Source organism: Herpailurus yagouaroundi, unplaced genomic scaffold, assembly GCF_014898765.1.
Source record: "Herpailurus yagouaroundi ecotype Mexico unplaced genomic scaffold, PumYag 164, whole genome shotgun sequence".
NCBI classification, from domain to species: Eukaryota; Metazoa; Chordata; class Mammalia; order Carnivora; family Felidae; genus Herpailurus; species Herpailurus yagouaroundi.
This window is the reverse complement of record NW_024412405.1, coordinates 1,022,580-1,036,118: the sequence shown is the minus strand read 5'-3', so window position 1 is coordinate 1,036,118 and position 13,539 is coordinate 1,022,580. Positions and strand designations below refer to the sequence as shown.

Sequence of the window (13,539 nt, the reverse complement as noted above, 5' to 3'; positions counted from 1 at the left end):
AGCCAGCGTCACGTTAAAAGGCAAGAACCGCAGTGGCCGTGTGGTCCGGACACAGTGTCGTGTCTGCTCATGGCTCTTAACCTGTGGTGCAGGTCAGGAAAAGGAAGTACGCAGCGTGGAGATTGGGGAGGAACCAACAGTCCCTGTTTACAGTGATTACCTAATTATAAAATCCCAAGGACTCTACAGAAATTCTCTTAGAATTAGATGAGTGAGTGTAGCAAGGCTGCAGGATAGAAGATGAACATTCACAGTCAATGGACACATGGACACCAAAAGGAAAAAAAAAATGCGACACCACTTGTAATTACTCAAAATAGACACTAGGGGGCACCTGGGTGACTAAGTTGGTTAAGTGACTGGAATTTGGCTCAGGTCATGTGATCCCATGGTCATGGAGGCTCTGCTTGGGATTCTGTCTCTCCCTCTGCCACTCTCCCCTGCGCACGCACTTTCTCTCCCTCTCTCTCTCTCAAAGTGAAAAAACAAAACCCTTCTGTGCAGGTAACAAAATCTGCGCAGGGCTGTGTGCCAGCCCCTGCAGATGCGGATGTGGGGACTCAGAGACCTCGGTGAAGGGAGAGCCGCGCTGTGTTCACAATTCCGAGGCTGAGCCTAGCACGTCTGTTCTCGCTACAGTGATTAATGCATTCCTAGCAAAATCCCAGAAAGGTTGTTTTGTGGATGTAGGCGACGTGATCCTAAAATTTGTATGGAAAGTCGGAGGAGCTAAAATTCTTACAACAATCTCGAGGAGGAAAGAAAAGGAGGAACCAGTGCACTTGCTGTCAAGACATGATTTGCTTCGTGTGCTGGGACAGTGTGGTGCTGGTGCAGGAGCAGGTGCCAGAGCAGGAGGAACTCGGACCTGCACAAATGAGACCAGCGCACTTTTGGCAAAGATGGGAAATCAATCCATGGAGGCAAGATTGCCTTTGTAACACATTTGGCTATCAGAGCAATTGGGGATCCGGGGCAAAAACAAAGACTGATCTGAATTTCATACCTCTTACATAAAGTTAACTCAAAATGTGTTACAGATTTAAAAATTTTTTTTGGATGTTTATTTATTTTTGAGAGAGAGAGAGAGAGAGAGAGAGAGAGACAGAGCATGAATGGGGAAGGGCCAGAGAGAGGGAGACACAGAATCTGAAGCAGGCTCCAGGCTCCGGGCTGTCAGCACAGAGCCCGACACGGGGCTCGAACTCACAGACTGTGAGATCATGACCCAACCCAAAGTCGGATGCTCAACCGACTGAGCCACCCAGGCGTCCCAAAATGGGTTATAGTTTTAAACAAAGTGTGCAACTATAATACTGTTAGAAGAAACATAGTAGACAATATTTGGGGTCTAGGAGTACACAAAGAGTTCTCAGACTTGACGCCAAAAACATGATCCATAAAAGGAGAAATTGGTAAATTAGACTCTGTCAAAATTAGAAACTTATGCTCTGCAAAGGACGCTGTTCAGAGGGCGGACAGACTAACTGCAGGCTGTGAGAAAGTCTTTGCAGATCACAGAGCTGGTAAAGGACTAGCGGGTCTCCAAGCTTGCCACACACAGCTATGAATGCAGCTAGGACAGGGGCAGCAAGCCTGAGCAGATACTGGGGTGGAGGAGACAGGCGTCAGGCCTCAAGCGGAAGGATGCTCAACGCCATCAGCCTTTACAGAAGTGTGAATAGAACCACGAGACACCAGTAGCACCTTCCAGAATGGCTGAAATCATAAGTGACAACCTCACACGCGGGGGAGGATACGGTGAGGCAGAGTCGCCCCTTCACAGCTGGTGGGGCCACAGCAAGGAACGGCCCCTCTGGAAAGCCTTGCCGGTGTCTGTTAAACCACGCAGCTGTGCGCTCCTGGGACTTTATCCCCAGAGAGGAAAACATTTACACAGATTCATGCACGTGAATGTTGATGTTAGTTTTATTTGTAATAGCCCCAAACTGGAAAGAACCCTGATGTCCTTCGATGGGTGAACAGTTAGGAAAAACTGTGGTCTGTCCGCACAGACGTGGTCTGTGAGCATTAGCTGCGGCAACACAAAGGATCTCCAGAGAATCAGGCTGAGTGAGGAGAGCCCGTCCCCAGCATCACGGACAGACTTGCCTCAGACACACAGTTCCGGCTCACGCCGTCCCGGTGAGGCGGATGCCACAGCAAAGTGACTCAAGTGAACTTCGCCAGTGGATATAAACGTGCTATTTACACTACCTGTTAAGCGTGCAGGAGTGTTACATCTAAAAAACGTACCTTAATTAAATACTTAACTGCTAAAAGATGCTAACCGTCATCTGAGCTGTGATCCCTAATCACACATCACCATAACCAACAGGATGAAAAAGTTCAAAATGTGGAGAGAATGACCAAATGCGACACAGGTACAAAGGGAGCCCATTCTGGTTGGAAAAGTGGCTCAGACCTTCCACCTGTAAACAGACAGCATCTCCGACCATGCCTGTCTGCGCGACTGCGTTTCTAGAACACAGTTATGGAAGTGGGGAACAAAGCAGTGGCTGCCAGGGGCTCAGAGCAGAGCGGGAAGGAGGCGGGTGTGTGTGTCAAGGGACTCCGAGTCCGCGCGGGGATGGGACGTTGTCTGTTGACCGTATCTGTGTTGGCATCTGCGCTGTGACGTCTACCTGGTTTTGCACGTTGTAACCGTCAGGAGGGAAGAGCACGTGGGATCTCTCTGGATTACTTTTTACAACTGCACGGGAAGCTACGATCACCTAAAAATAATAATAATAACCCTCAACCCTACTCACGCACCGCCGACTAGCGCACGCGCAGATGCCACATAGGGAGGCTCTCGACAGTTGGTAGAATCAGGTCTGAAGTGGGAGGACTGTAGCTGGCTCTGACCTTGACTGGCTAAAAATAAATTATTTGCCACAGATTTGCAGGTCCAGATGGAAACGCGTAAAGAGCTGTCCAGGTGGTTAACTCAATTTGACCTTGCCGTTGAGCCCTGGAAAATACTGACTCTAAGTTAAGGCTTGAGTAAATGGCATTTCTACAGTTAAATCATGCATGTTTAAACGTTCAGCACCAAGGGAAGGAAGGCAGAAGGCGACTGACCGACCCCGCGGTGAGAGCTGGGCTGCCGTTGCCTTCCTGTCCTCCCTGTGGAGCGTCAGCTGGAGGGGTGGAGTAAGCCCACACCAGGCCCGCCTCTCCCCTGCCCAGGCGGCCCGCACCCCTGCCTGTGGTGGCAGCTGCTGCATACACATGCCCAGCCCCCTGGTTGTCTTCTGGGGACATCCACAATGATGCAGGAACCCTGCTGACCATGTCCCTGTAAGGGAACAAGGAGGGGGTCCCCACTTTGTCTAAAATGCTCAAGTGCCCAGCATGCCGGCTCCAGGTCCTTGGGGCGCAGGACAGCCCCCCACTCTGCAGGGCCTGAACCACTGTGCCTCCCTCTGACCGTTTTAGGTATTTTGTAGATTGTGTGGGGCACATCTGAGGGCAAGAATCTGAAAATGTAAGATTAAATCAAATTTAAGTTCGTTACTATTAATTTTCTAAACTAAGTAATAAACCAACTTCCTAATTATAAATTGGCGTGTTCTAGTGTTTACTGTTTTGGGCGGAAGTCACACAAAGTGAGAACATAAACAGTTGCCTGCGTCAGAGCTGGGGCGGCGCGGTGCTACGGCTCCCCAGAGGCCGCGTTATCGTCCCATCAGCGGCTCTATTGTTAGCAGTTTCCCTTCCGATAAATGTCAGATCCACCGGCCAGAGACCAGAACGGGCACTGGGTGTGGGACGACAGCTACGTGCCTGTTTGGGGAACAGACGCTGTTTTCACCAAGGCCAGCTGGTACTTCGGGGGTCCGGGTGACTTGGGCTGCCCTGGGCTGACGCCCTACGCACACGTCTTGGCGAGAGCGGACAGCGCCCGGGCTTCGCTGCAAGCCCCTTTTGGAACATTTCTGGTGATCCGGAAGGTACATTTCAGCTCTGATTTCCTGTAGGAACGTGGTGGACGGTTGCCTTCGGACCCTGGAAGTTACAGGCGTTCTGGCCACAGGTCTGTCTCCTTCAGAGAATATGACCACTATGTGCAGGGGGCGGGGAGCTCTGACCACAGGGTTCTGCCTCTGCAGAGCCATGAACAAAGTTCAAAATCAGGTCTCACCTGCCGTGGCCCCTGGATGCCCTGCCCCGGTCCAGCCACGGGGGACTGATGTGATCCCTGCCCCCGTGTCAGCCCCATGCATCCGACCCGGTGTCCCCAGGGCCTGGGTGAGCTGGGCCAGAGGCTTCGGGTGCTCTCCCCTGACACTCTCCAGCTCTGAACGGTGCCCTGTTTGGCATAAGCAAGGGCCCCACTTAAGTTTGCGTCCATGCTGAACTTTCCCGCATTTGTCTCCCCGCCCAGCGGGAAGGTGAGGGCCCCGAAGGAGGGGCCACCCCCCCCCCCCCCGCCCTGCACACATTTCCCAGGCCTCAAACCTCAAAGTGCACAGCTGGCCAGGCCTTGTTGCCAGATCTCGGGGGGCCGCCCCACGCAGTCCCCACTAACACCTCCCAGAGGTGGGAAGGTGGCCAGGCCACTGCTCCATGAAGAGGCGGCCCTTCCCCCATCCCGCAGACGTCCAGGCACCCACACCAGTCGCGTTCTCACGAGGGTGCTTGGCGCTCCATGCCTCACCGAGGTGTCCAGCCCCAGAACAGAAGGAAGTCCTGCCACTCAAGGCCACCCTGACGAACCTGGAGGACCTCTTGCTGGGACAAGACAGAGAAGGACCAGTGGCCACCCAGTCTGGCTGGGAGCTGCACCCAACAGTCACCGTCGGGGAAGCGGGTGGTGACAGGGGCTGCCGGGAGGGGAGGGCACGACCAATGGGCGTATGGAATGTTCTAGAGGTCCGCTCTACAGCACTGCCTGACTCAAGCACGCCGTTCTGTGTGCCTGGAGGCCTCTCCCTGGGAACTGTTCCCGGCACACACAAGGCCCAGGAGGCTCCCGGAGGCAAGTGTGCATCTGTGACCTTGGTAGAGGGGCGCCTCACGGCGTTTGCCAAGTCCAGACTCACCGCAGTGAATGGGTGTGGATCTCTGTGTATCGATTATACCTCGATAAAGTACTTAAACCTTGAAACCAAAGGAAAAACGTGGGCCCGCCCTTACTTTGTATCCTCTGTGTTCTGCCTCATTTTCCTGCTGACTCGGGCGTCCTCAGGGCCGAACGGAGCGCAATTCCCCCAAATGACCGCTCTCTGTGGGCTGAGCCTGGGAGTGCCCCTCGGGGTGACTGGTCCAGAGTCTCATTCTTGGAGGGTGGGCTGCGCTTTGGGAGAAGGGGCTGGCGGCCTCTCCTGTGCTCTGTGTGGTCCTTGAAGGGCGGGCATGCTGTTCACGCTATCTGCAGACAGCAGGGGCTTGTATTTGCTGGTTTGCTGTGTGGGGAGGAAAGCGGTCCTGTGCTGTCACAGCTTCCCGCTGTCACCTGTGTGGGGACCCGGGCCAGCGCCTGGCTCAGGGCCTCAGAATGGGGACATGGCCAGGATCTGGGCCTCTCAGGACAGATGCTGGGGGCCCCACATTAAAGCTGCCCGAGGTGGAAGGAGAGGTGGGGATGGGGAACCCTGTTGGGAGCACATAGGCAGGCTGGCCTTCCTCGGAAGCAAAGCGCCACGGAGATGAGGGTCTTGTGTGTTGTCAGTGTTGTGTCCCCGGCACGTGGCCTGTGACATGTGGTAAGGGCTCCCTTACGAATCGGATAAGGGGATAAATATGTGAGAACAGCAAACCTCGAGTCTGTCGCGGTCCCACGGGCCAGGGTGGGGGGAGTCACAAACAGGGGCTGAGACACGGGGACACAGAGTTAGTGGGATGGGCTCTTTCTGGGGTCCTTCCTGGATTTTACAGTCTGACTCTCCGAGTGTACTGGCTAATAATCGTCGAGCGTTTGCCGCTTGTCAGGCACCATTCTAACCATTGATGCGCTACCAGTGACGTAGGCAGTGTGTGACCCCTGTTTTATGGATGGGGAAACTGAGTCACTTCTCAAGGTCACCACCTAGTCAGGGGCAGGCTGAACCCACCAACTGACCCCGGAACACAGGCCCTGTGCTGCACTGCTGGGCAGAGTCTCCGGGAGGCGTCACCATCACCAAAACCAGTGCTCACCGAATGTGACTGTCACCCTGCAGGCCCAGGGTCCTCCCTGCTGGCGTGTGGCTATGCACACACATCCCGTAAGAGGGTGGGCCTCTTACATCTATATATCCAGGACGTCCCCAGACACTTTGGAGAATAAAACCAGCGCAGTTGCCAGAATTGAGTCCATATGTTGCGTCGTGACCCAGAGGGAGTGAAGCCAGGTCCCCTTAAGGCCAACGGTATTTTTTCTCTGGTTTCATTTGGTTTCTTAGAAAGTATTTGTAGGAGCAGAGTCCAGATGCCAGAGTATATTGATTTATTTTTCCTTCTTCCCGGGAGGCATGATTACCAAGGAACCCAAATTGGCAAATCCAAGCAGTGAGTGGCGCTGGCGCTGTGAGGCCTGGGCCCAGGTGGGTCCCGGGAGGCCCCCGGGTGAGGCCCAGCACAGCCCCTGCTTTAGAGGCACACGCTGGGCTGATTGTCTCCAGGCCACTGCTGCCGTTTTACTTCCTACCCATGAGGCAGAAATGGCTCATGCCTGTGCTATCCTTTCTCGTGCCCTCGAGGTGCAGAAGCAGCCAGCACTGGTGGCTGGGTCTCCCGCTCAGGGAGGGGGGCGGCTCTGTGTCCTGCTGTCTGCCTGTGACACCACAGCATCCTGTGCCTGCGGTCCTGCTTGGCTCTGCCTCTCCCGGGGCCTCGTCCCAGGGGCTGGTCCTCCCTGAGGACAGCCAGTGGCTCCCACGGGGTGGGTATGTGGCCTGGCAGCCGGAGGCTGCCGGAACTCCCGGGGCAGCTCACGGAACAACGGAAGGAGACAGAAGAAGGAAACTGGCCGCTGCTTCCTCAACTCACAGCTGTTAAACACATTCTCCTCATTTCGGTCGGTTCACCCCCTTGGTGCCATTTCCTCGCGGTGAGAGCGGAAACGTTCTCCAGGCGCGGACGCAGGCAGGTGGGGCGTCAGCAGCCAACAAGTGAACATGCAGTGTCGGCACACACCTCGCCGTGCAGGACGACGTCACACTGCGGCCACCTGGTTATTCACGACGCTCCCTGTCAAGGCTGTAAAATCAAACTTCAAATGTCAGGAACAGACAGGCAGACCACGGGGTTTTCTGAATAATCACGAGGGTCTCCACGCTGCCAGGTGAAGGTTGAATGTTCAGCCTGTGGGGCAGTCGGGGCAGCAGACGCATTTGTGGGCACGAGGAAGGGGCTTCCCCCTGACCCTCGGGGTTTGTAGGAGGCCTGTGCGTGCTCGCCCATCTGGGACCCCACGTCTGCTGTCGGCCTTTTGTGGGGGCCCCGAGACCTCACACCGGGTGGCTTCCTCTCTGCAGCAAGGGCTTCTGGGCTGGCGTACATGGCCCCATTACTTTCCTCTTGCCGCCATAATAGATGACCACAGAGCCTTAGAGGGCACACACATATCATTCTCCAGCTCCGGAGACCAGGAGTCCCAGACCAAGGTGGGGGCGGGGCTGGTTCCTCCTGAGGCCCCGTGAGAGGCCACTTTCGGGCCTTGTCTGCGTTCCTTGGCGGTGGCGCCACATCGCCCCATCCTCTGGGGCTGTGGCACATCCCTTTCCTGCCGTGGGGACCCTGGGATACGTCCAACCCCCCCCCCCCCCAGTGACCCAGGACAGTCTCCCGGTCTCAAGATCCTCAGCCGGTCTCACCTCCAAAGTCCCCTTGTCCACTCAGGGTAACTCATCCGCGGGTTCTGAGGACGAGAACAAGGATGTCCCTCATCCTGCTCTCTGTGGTGCTTTCTCGGTCACCTCAGGCTTGAGTTTGCTGGCTCTTCCGTGCACACTGTGGTGACAGCTGGGGTGGGGACCCCATTTACATGTGGACCCCACATTTACAGAGGAGACCACTGCTGTTTGGGGTAACGTGGCGAGGGCCCGTGGGCTGCTTCTGCAGAGCCCCAGCGATGGTCCAGTTCTCTCTGCTCCCCTTCTTCTTCTCACGGGGAGCCTGAGTCTCCCAGCCTCCCTGCCCTCCACATGTGCCCCGGTGACACATGTGACAGTGCTTCTGAAGGAGTTTCAGGTAGTTTCATTGTCATCGGAACAAAGTGTCTGTAGGCGCTGATGTGTTCTCAACGTCGTGTCCCCCAAGTCCACGTGCGGAAATCCAAACCCCCAAGGAGATGGTGCCTGGAGATGTGTAGGGCGAGGGTAGAGCCCCCCAGTGACCCCGGTGTCCACGTGATGGAGACCCCGGAGCACTCCCTTGTCTGCCCCCACGTGAGCACACAGCGGGACGGCCCCAGAAAGCGGACCTCACCGGAACCCGGGAACCTGACCGTGCAGGCACCTTGATCCTGGATTTGCAGGCTCCGGGGCCGTGAGACATCAGCGTCTGCGGTGCTCGCTCCCAGCAGCCTCAGTGGAGAAAGGAAGCAAGTGACAGTATAAAGTTATTCCTTGACACTGTTCACTGCTTTCCACCTGAATGCCTGTTTCCCACGTGAATCTTTCTGACTTAGAGGCTGGCTTGGCCCTTGAGATGATGCACAGGCTGATGCCCCCAAGAGATTTGTCTAGAGCTCAGCTTGGGGGGGGGGGCAGGGCTGGACCCGAGTCTGTTGACATAGACAGGATGTGAGGAAGCCAGCGCCCGGGGTCCCCCGAGTGGCTCTGCCCTGTGTGTCTGCAGTGGGACCGTGGCCCCTCCTGTTCTCAGAACCGGCTGAATAGGGGTTTCGAGGGCTCACCCCTTCCTCAGGAAGGCTCCCGCGGTGACCCCCCTCCCGGCCACTCAGACTCCAGAAGTTTTATTTTCCAGGTAGGATCCTTCCAGAAGGTCACTCCTTCTGGTCACAGGGTCCTGGTCCAGTGGGTTTAGTGGTCGTTTATGGCTTGCTGGGTGAGTGCAGTGAATTTCCCCCGGAAGTTACAACATGCATGTCCCATCCTGGCTCCGGCATGAACTGGTGCCCTGACTGGCGCACACACTGAGTTTTGTGTTTCCTCTCAGGATTCACGACGGTTTTACAAGGTGACCATCGCCAAGTCCGCCGCTCACGCCCAGGGAGCTGGGCTTTCCTCCTGAGCCCTCCTGCCCCCTCCTGCCCCCGCTCCCTGGACCTTGCTGGACGGAGCGGAGGGTGCCTTGGTGACACTTTATTCTGACCCCGAAATTGTCGTGTTTGGTCATTTTGTTTCCTGGGCCCAGTCCTGTCCGTGCACACACTCAGCCTCCCTCTCCTCCTGCCCCAGCTGGGGCCGCAGGGAAGGGGGCCCGCTCCCGGCTCACTGCCCTCCCTCCCGCTTCTTCCCTGTGGGAGCAGGGCGGGGAGGCCCGTGGGCACACACACCTGCACACACGCATGCACTCACCTGCCGGGCCACATCCCGGGTCTTATCGGTGCTGCCTTGTGGGGCCCCCGCGTGCTGGTGGTCCGGCCCTGACCCTCCGGTGCCGGCTTGCTGGTGTAGACCTGTCTTCTCCAGACGTTGGCAATAGGGGCTCCTAGCTCCTTTCAGAGGTTCGCCTTTGTCACCATCTCCCATGGCTGCCCTCTCCCCCATGCTGTACTGAGACACAGTGGACACACGGCCACTGAATGAGGGGAAGGTGCACGTGGTGATGGTTCGACAGAGGCATGTGCTGGGAGTGGTCACAGTGAGGTTAGTTACCACACGTCATGTCACGTAGTTACCAGTTCTGTCTCGTGGTGAGAACCAGTCTTCCAATGTGTAACGCAGGGTCGTGTCTGTGGCCGTCTCTCGGCACCTTAGGGCCCCAGAACTTCGCTTTCTCACTGGAAGTTCGTACCCTTGAACAACAGCCCCCACCCCGCCCCCCGGAAGCCGCCATTCTGCTCCGTCTCTGAGCTCAGCGCTTTTAGATTCCACATACAAGTGACCAAATGCAGTACTTGTCTTCCTCCGACATATTTCACTGAGCCTGGTGCCCCTCGGGCTCCACCCCCTGGTTGCAGGTGGCGGGGTTCCTCCATTTTCATGAGCGACAGCCCGCCGTGTGTCCACCCACCTTTACCCACTCCCCCGTCTCCTCCGTCAGCGGACACTTGGGCTGTTCCAGGTCTTGGCTGTTGTGAATGACGCCCCTGTGAGCGTGGGGCACACAGATCTCTTTGAGTTGCTGGTCTTTCTTTAGGTCCATTCACAGGAGTAGCATAGCTGGATTCTAGGCTAGTTTCCTTTTTGGTTCTTTGAGGACGCTCCACACTGATGTCCACAGTGGCTGCACCGGTGGGCATTCCCACCAACCGTGCACAGAGATCCCCCTTCTCCACAGCCAGCCAACACCTGTTATCTCTTGTCTCCTTGGTAAAAGCCATTCTGACAGGTGTGAGGTGGCTTCCCCGATGGTCCGACCAGTGGTGTTGGGCACACGGTCGGTCACAGCTGTCCCCTCTCACGGTGCCCCCCGGGGAATCCTGCCTGGCATATTATGCCTGTTCTGTACTGTGTTTGGTCCAGGGTTGGAAGAAAGGTAGCTGGTGTGGGTATCATCCTGAGCGCTGGTAGGGATGCTGCTGGGCTCAGAGAGCTGGAGACCCAGGTCATGGGTCTGCAACCCATGGTCGTGAGGTGCTTGGGCCAGACTGAGAACCCTGAGGACCTCAGGCCCCTCCCCTCCCTCCAGGTCCCACCCTTCCTCTGGTCACAGGACCCTACAGGGCCCTTCAGCTCCTCCTTCAGGGAAGTCTGTTGCCACCCCGCTGACACTGGGCTCGAGCTGTGTGTCTCTGCTGCTAGAAGCTTAGTTTCACCTGTCTCTGAATTTGGTGTAAATGGAGTCCCATTTTGTGTATTTGCAACTTGCTGTTGTAGTTACGTTACTGAGTGGTTTCCCGTTGTGACCAGGGAACCCCTCGGTTCTCCATTTGCTGTAGTGGTGTGCTGCTCTCAGACTCCCCCCCCGTCCTGGGGCGCCCCGGGGGGGGGGGGGCGCCGGCCAATACCCCTCCCCCTGCACTCCCTCCCTTCTCCTCCCCCTTTCTTTATCCCTCCCCTCTCCCCCTCCCCCTACACGCCCTCCCTCCCCTCCTCCCTTCTTTATCCCCTCCCCTCCCTTCCTCTCCCCCATGCTCCCTCTCCCTTCACTTCTCCCCCCACCCCTGTCTCTGCCCCCTCCCTGCCCTCCCCTCCCCTCTGCGCTGCTGTAAGCTGCCTACCACAGACATGGGTGTGCATGTACCAGAGCACACAGCTGGAACAGGGCTTACCCGTATCCTGGACTCTGTCCTGTGGCCTCACATCAGTTCCCCAGGGGATCCGTTGTTCCCCAGCCGCCATAAGGATGTGTGTCCTTGTTAGTGGCTGGCCCTACACAGAGTGTAAGCCCCTCAGGGGCAGGGGGCCCCCCTGCCTAGCTCAGCCCCGCCCTGCCCAGGGAGTAGTTGTTCAGAACAGCTGGTGGCCCTGCTCCAGGAGGCTGCACCTGCCCCACACCCCAGCTCCAGAGCCAGGCTGTGCTGTTAGCGATTGTGGATTTCTTCAGAACCTTCTTTCCAAGTCCCCCCTCTCCCCATGCTGCCCCCTTGACGTGGGGCAAGGCAGCACGGGACGTATGTGCGTCCTCAATCTCCAGGGCTGTGCTCACTTCCAGCCATGCTCCCCCCTCCCCCCAGAGCTCCCCCCTCCTCAGGAGGGCGGGCTCCCCAGGGCTCCTGTTTCGGGCTAACTTTCCGGAACGGTTGCTAAGCGGATGTGTTCTGTATCCAGGTGTAACATTACCTCTGCCTTCCCACCTGGGCACCGTGTGGCCTCATGGGGCCCGGAACAGCCCTGTCCTGTTTCTCCTTTCTGGAAGGGGGCAAGACAGTGATAGAAAGCAGGCCCGTGCCCTTGGGACACAGGGGCGAAGGATCTTCTGCAGTATTGGGCTTGGGACCCTCCCTCCCTAATTGTCCCTTATTTACTCTAAGGGACTTTGGGGATGGCATTCTAGTTGGGGTGTGACAGGGTTTCCATAAAGCAAACACTCATTTGTGCATCTGCCACTTCACAGCTGTGTGACCCTAGCCAGGTTACTGAGCCTTTCTGTGCCTCGTCCTATAAAACAGGGTGAAGACAGTGCCACCTGTCTGTGATGCCTAAAGGGGTTCACGTCCTTAAAGAGATTGGAGAGTCCCTGGAGCTGGGTTTGGGGACAGTGTCACTATTGTTATTCTTCAATCAGATATGAAGTGATTTTTATAGAAAGCACCATTTATGCTATAGTTTAAGGAGAGAGTAAAGGTTTGGTGGAAATTGAGAAAGAGAGAGGAGGGAGGAGAGACCTATAAATGACTGGCTCAGCTGGCTGTGGGGCTGGAAAATCTGAAATCTGCAGGTGCAGGTGTGGGCTGGCCACCAGGGAAGAGCTGGCATTGTGGGTCGTGTCCCAAGTCTTCCCTCTTCCTCAGGGCAACCCGTCCTTGTCCGTAAAGCCTTCACCTGATTTAATGAGGCCCACCCACAGCAGGGAGACCGATCTGCCTTACTCGGTCTGCTGACTTACATGTTAATCACATCTGTGAAATACCCTCAAAAAGAGATCCAGCCTGGTGTTTGAACCAACATCGGGGCACCAAGGCCTGGCCAACTGACACATAAACAGCACCCGTCACAGAGGTCAGCGGACTCCACCTAAGCAGCACTTGGTCTGGGGATGGGCACCAGCCAGAGGCGTTTCAGGGGACAGGGTGGAGGCCTCAGGGCTCAGGAAAGAAACTGTGTGTGAGTGGAGATGTCCTGCCCTGATGGGCAGGGAGTCAGCGAGAGCAGGGGGCAGGCATCTGCCTTGTCCTCTTTCTCAGCGGCTCTCAGCTTGTGGACCAGCAGCCTCAGCGTCACCTGGGGTCCTGTTGGAAATGCCCATCGCCCCCGCTCCTGACCTACCGGGTGTGGTGGGGTCAACCAGCCCTCCAGGCTTCCACGGGACGTCAAGTTTGAGCACTGCAGTGCCCAAAAGGGGTTAAACCCTGTGAGGGAGGAGGTGGAGATGCCTCTGAGGAGGGATGTGACCCCCAGATGTGCAGTGCAGGTGTGAGAGAGTGTGGCCAGGGAGAAACGTGTGCGGGTCAAGGACAAGTGTGGGGGTTGTTGCCTTTGGGGCAGTGGGATGGGCGCCGCCCTCTGCACTGGGCAGGGCAGGGCAGGGCAGGGCCTGCCTTGGACATTTCAGGATCTGCCCTGAAGTCAGGCAGGTGTGTGATGGGGGTCAAAGGGGTGTGTGATGGGGGGCAAAGGGGAGTGTGAGGTGGGGCAGGTGTGTGATGGGGGGCGAAGGGGTGTGTGATGGGGGTTGAAAGGGAGTGTGTCTGGCACAGCTTCGGGCAGGACAGCCCAGGACCAGGGCCCACAAGGGAAAGAAAGGCTCGCTGCCTGCTCTTCGGGACACCTTGCTGCCCCCCGCCCTCACTGGTGGCAGGTGGCTCCGATGTAAACAAGA

At 56.9% G+C, this 13,539-nt stretch overlaps 1 protein-coding gene across 2 annotated transcripts in view; it reads left to right on the top strand.

The window, feature by feature from the left end:
* The window catches only part of MCF2L (MCF.2 cell line derived transforming sequence like), a 133,103-nt gene that overhangs the window by 20,550 nt on the left and 99,014 nt on the right, over nucleotides 1-13,539 (top strand). The gene's annotated exons all lie outside the window — the stretch shown is intronic.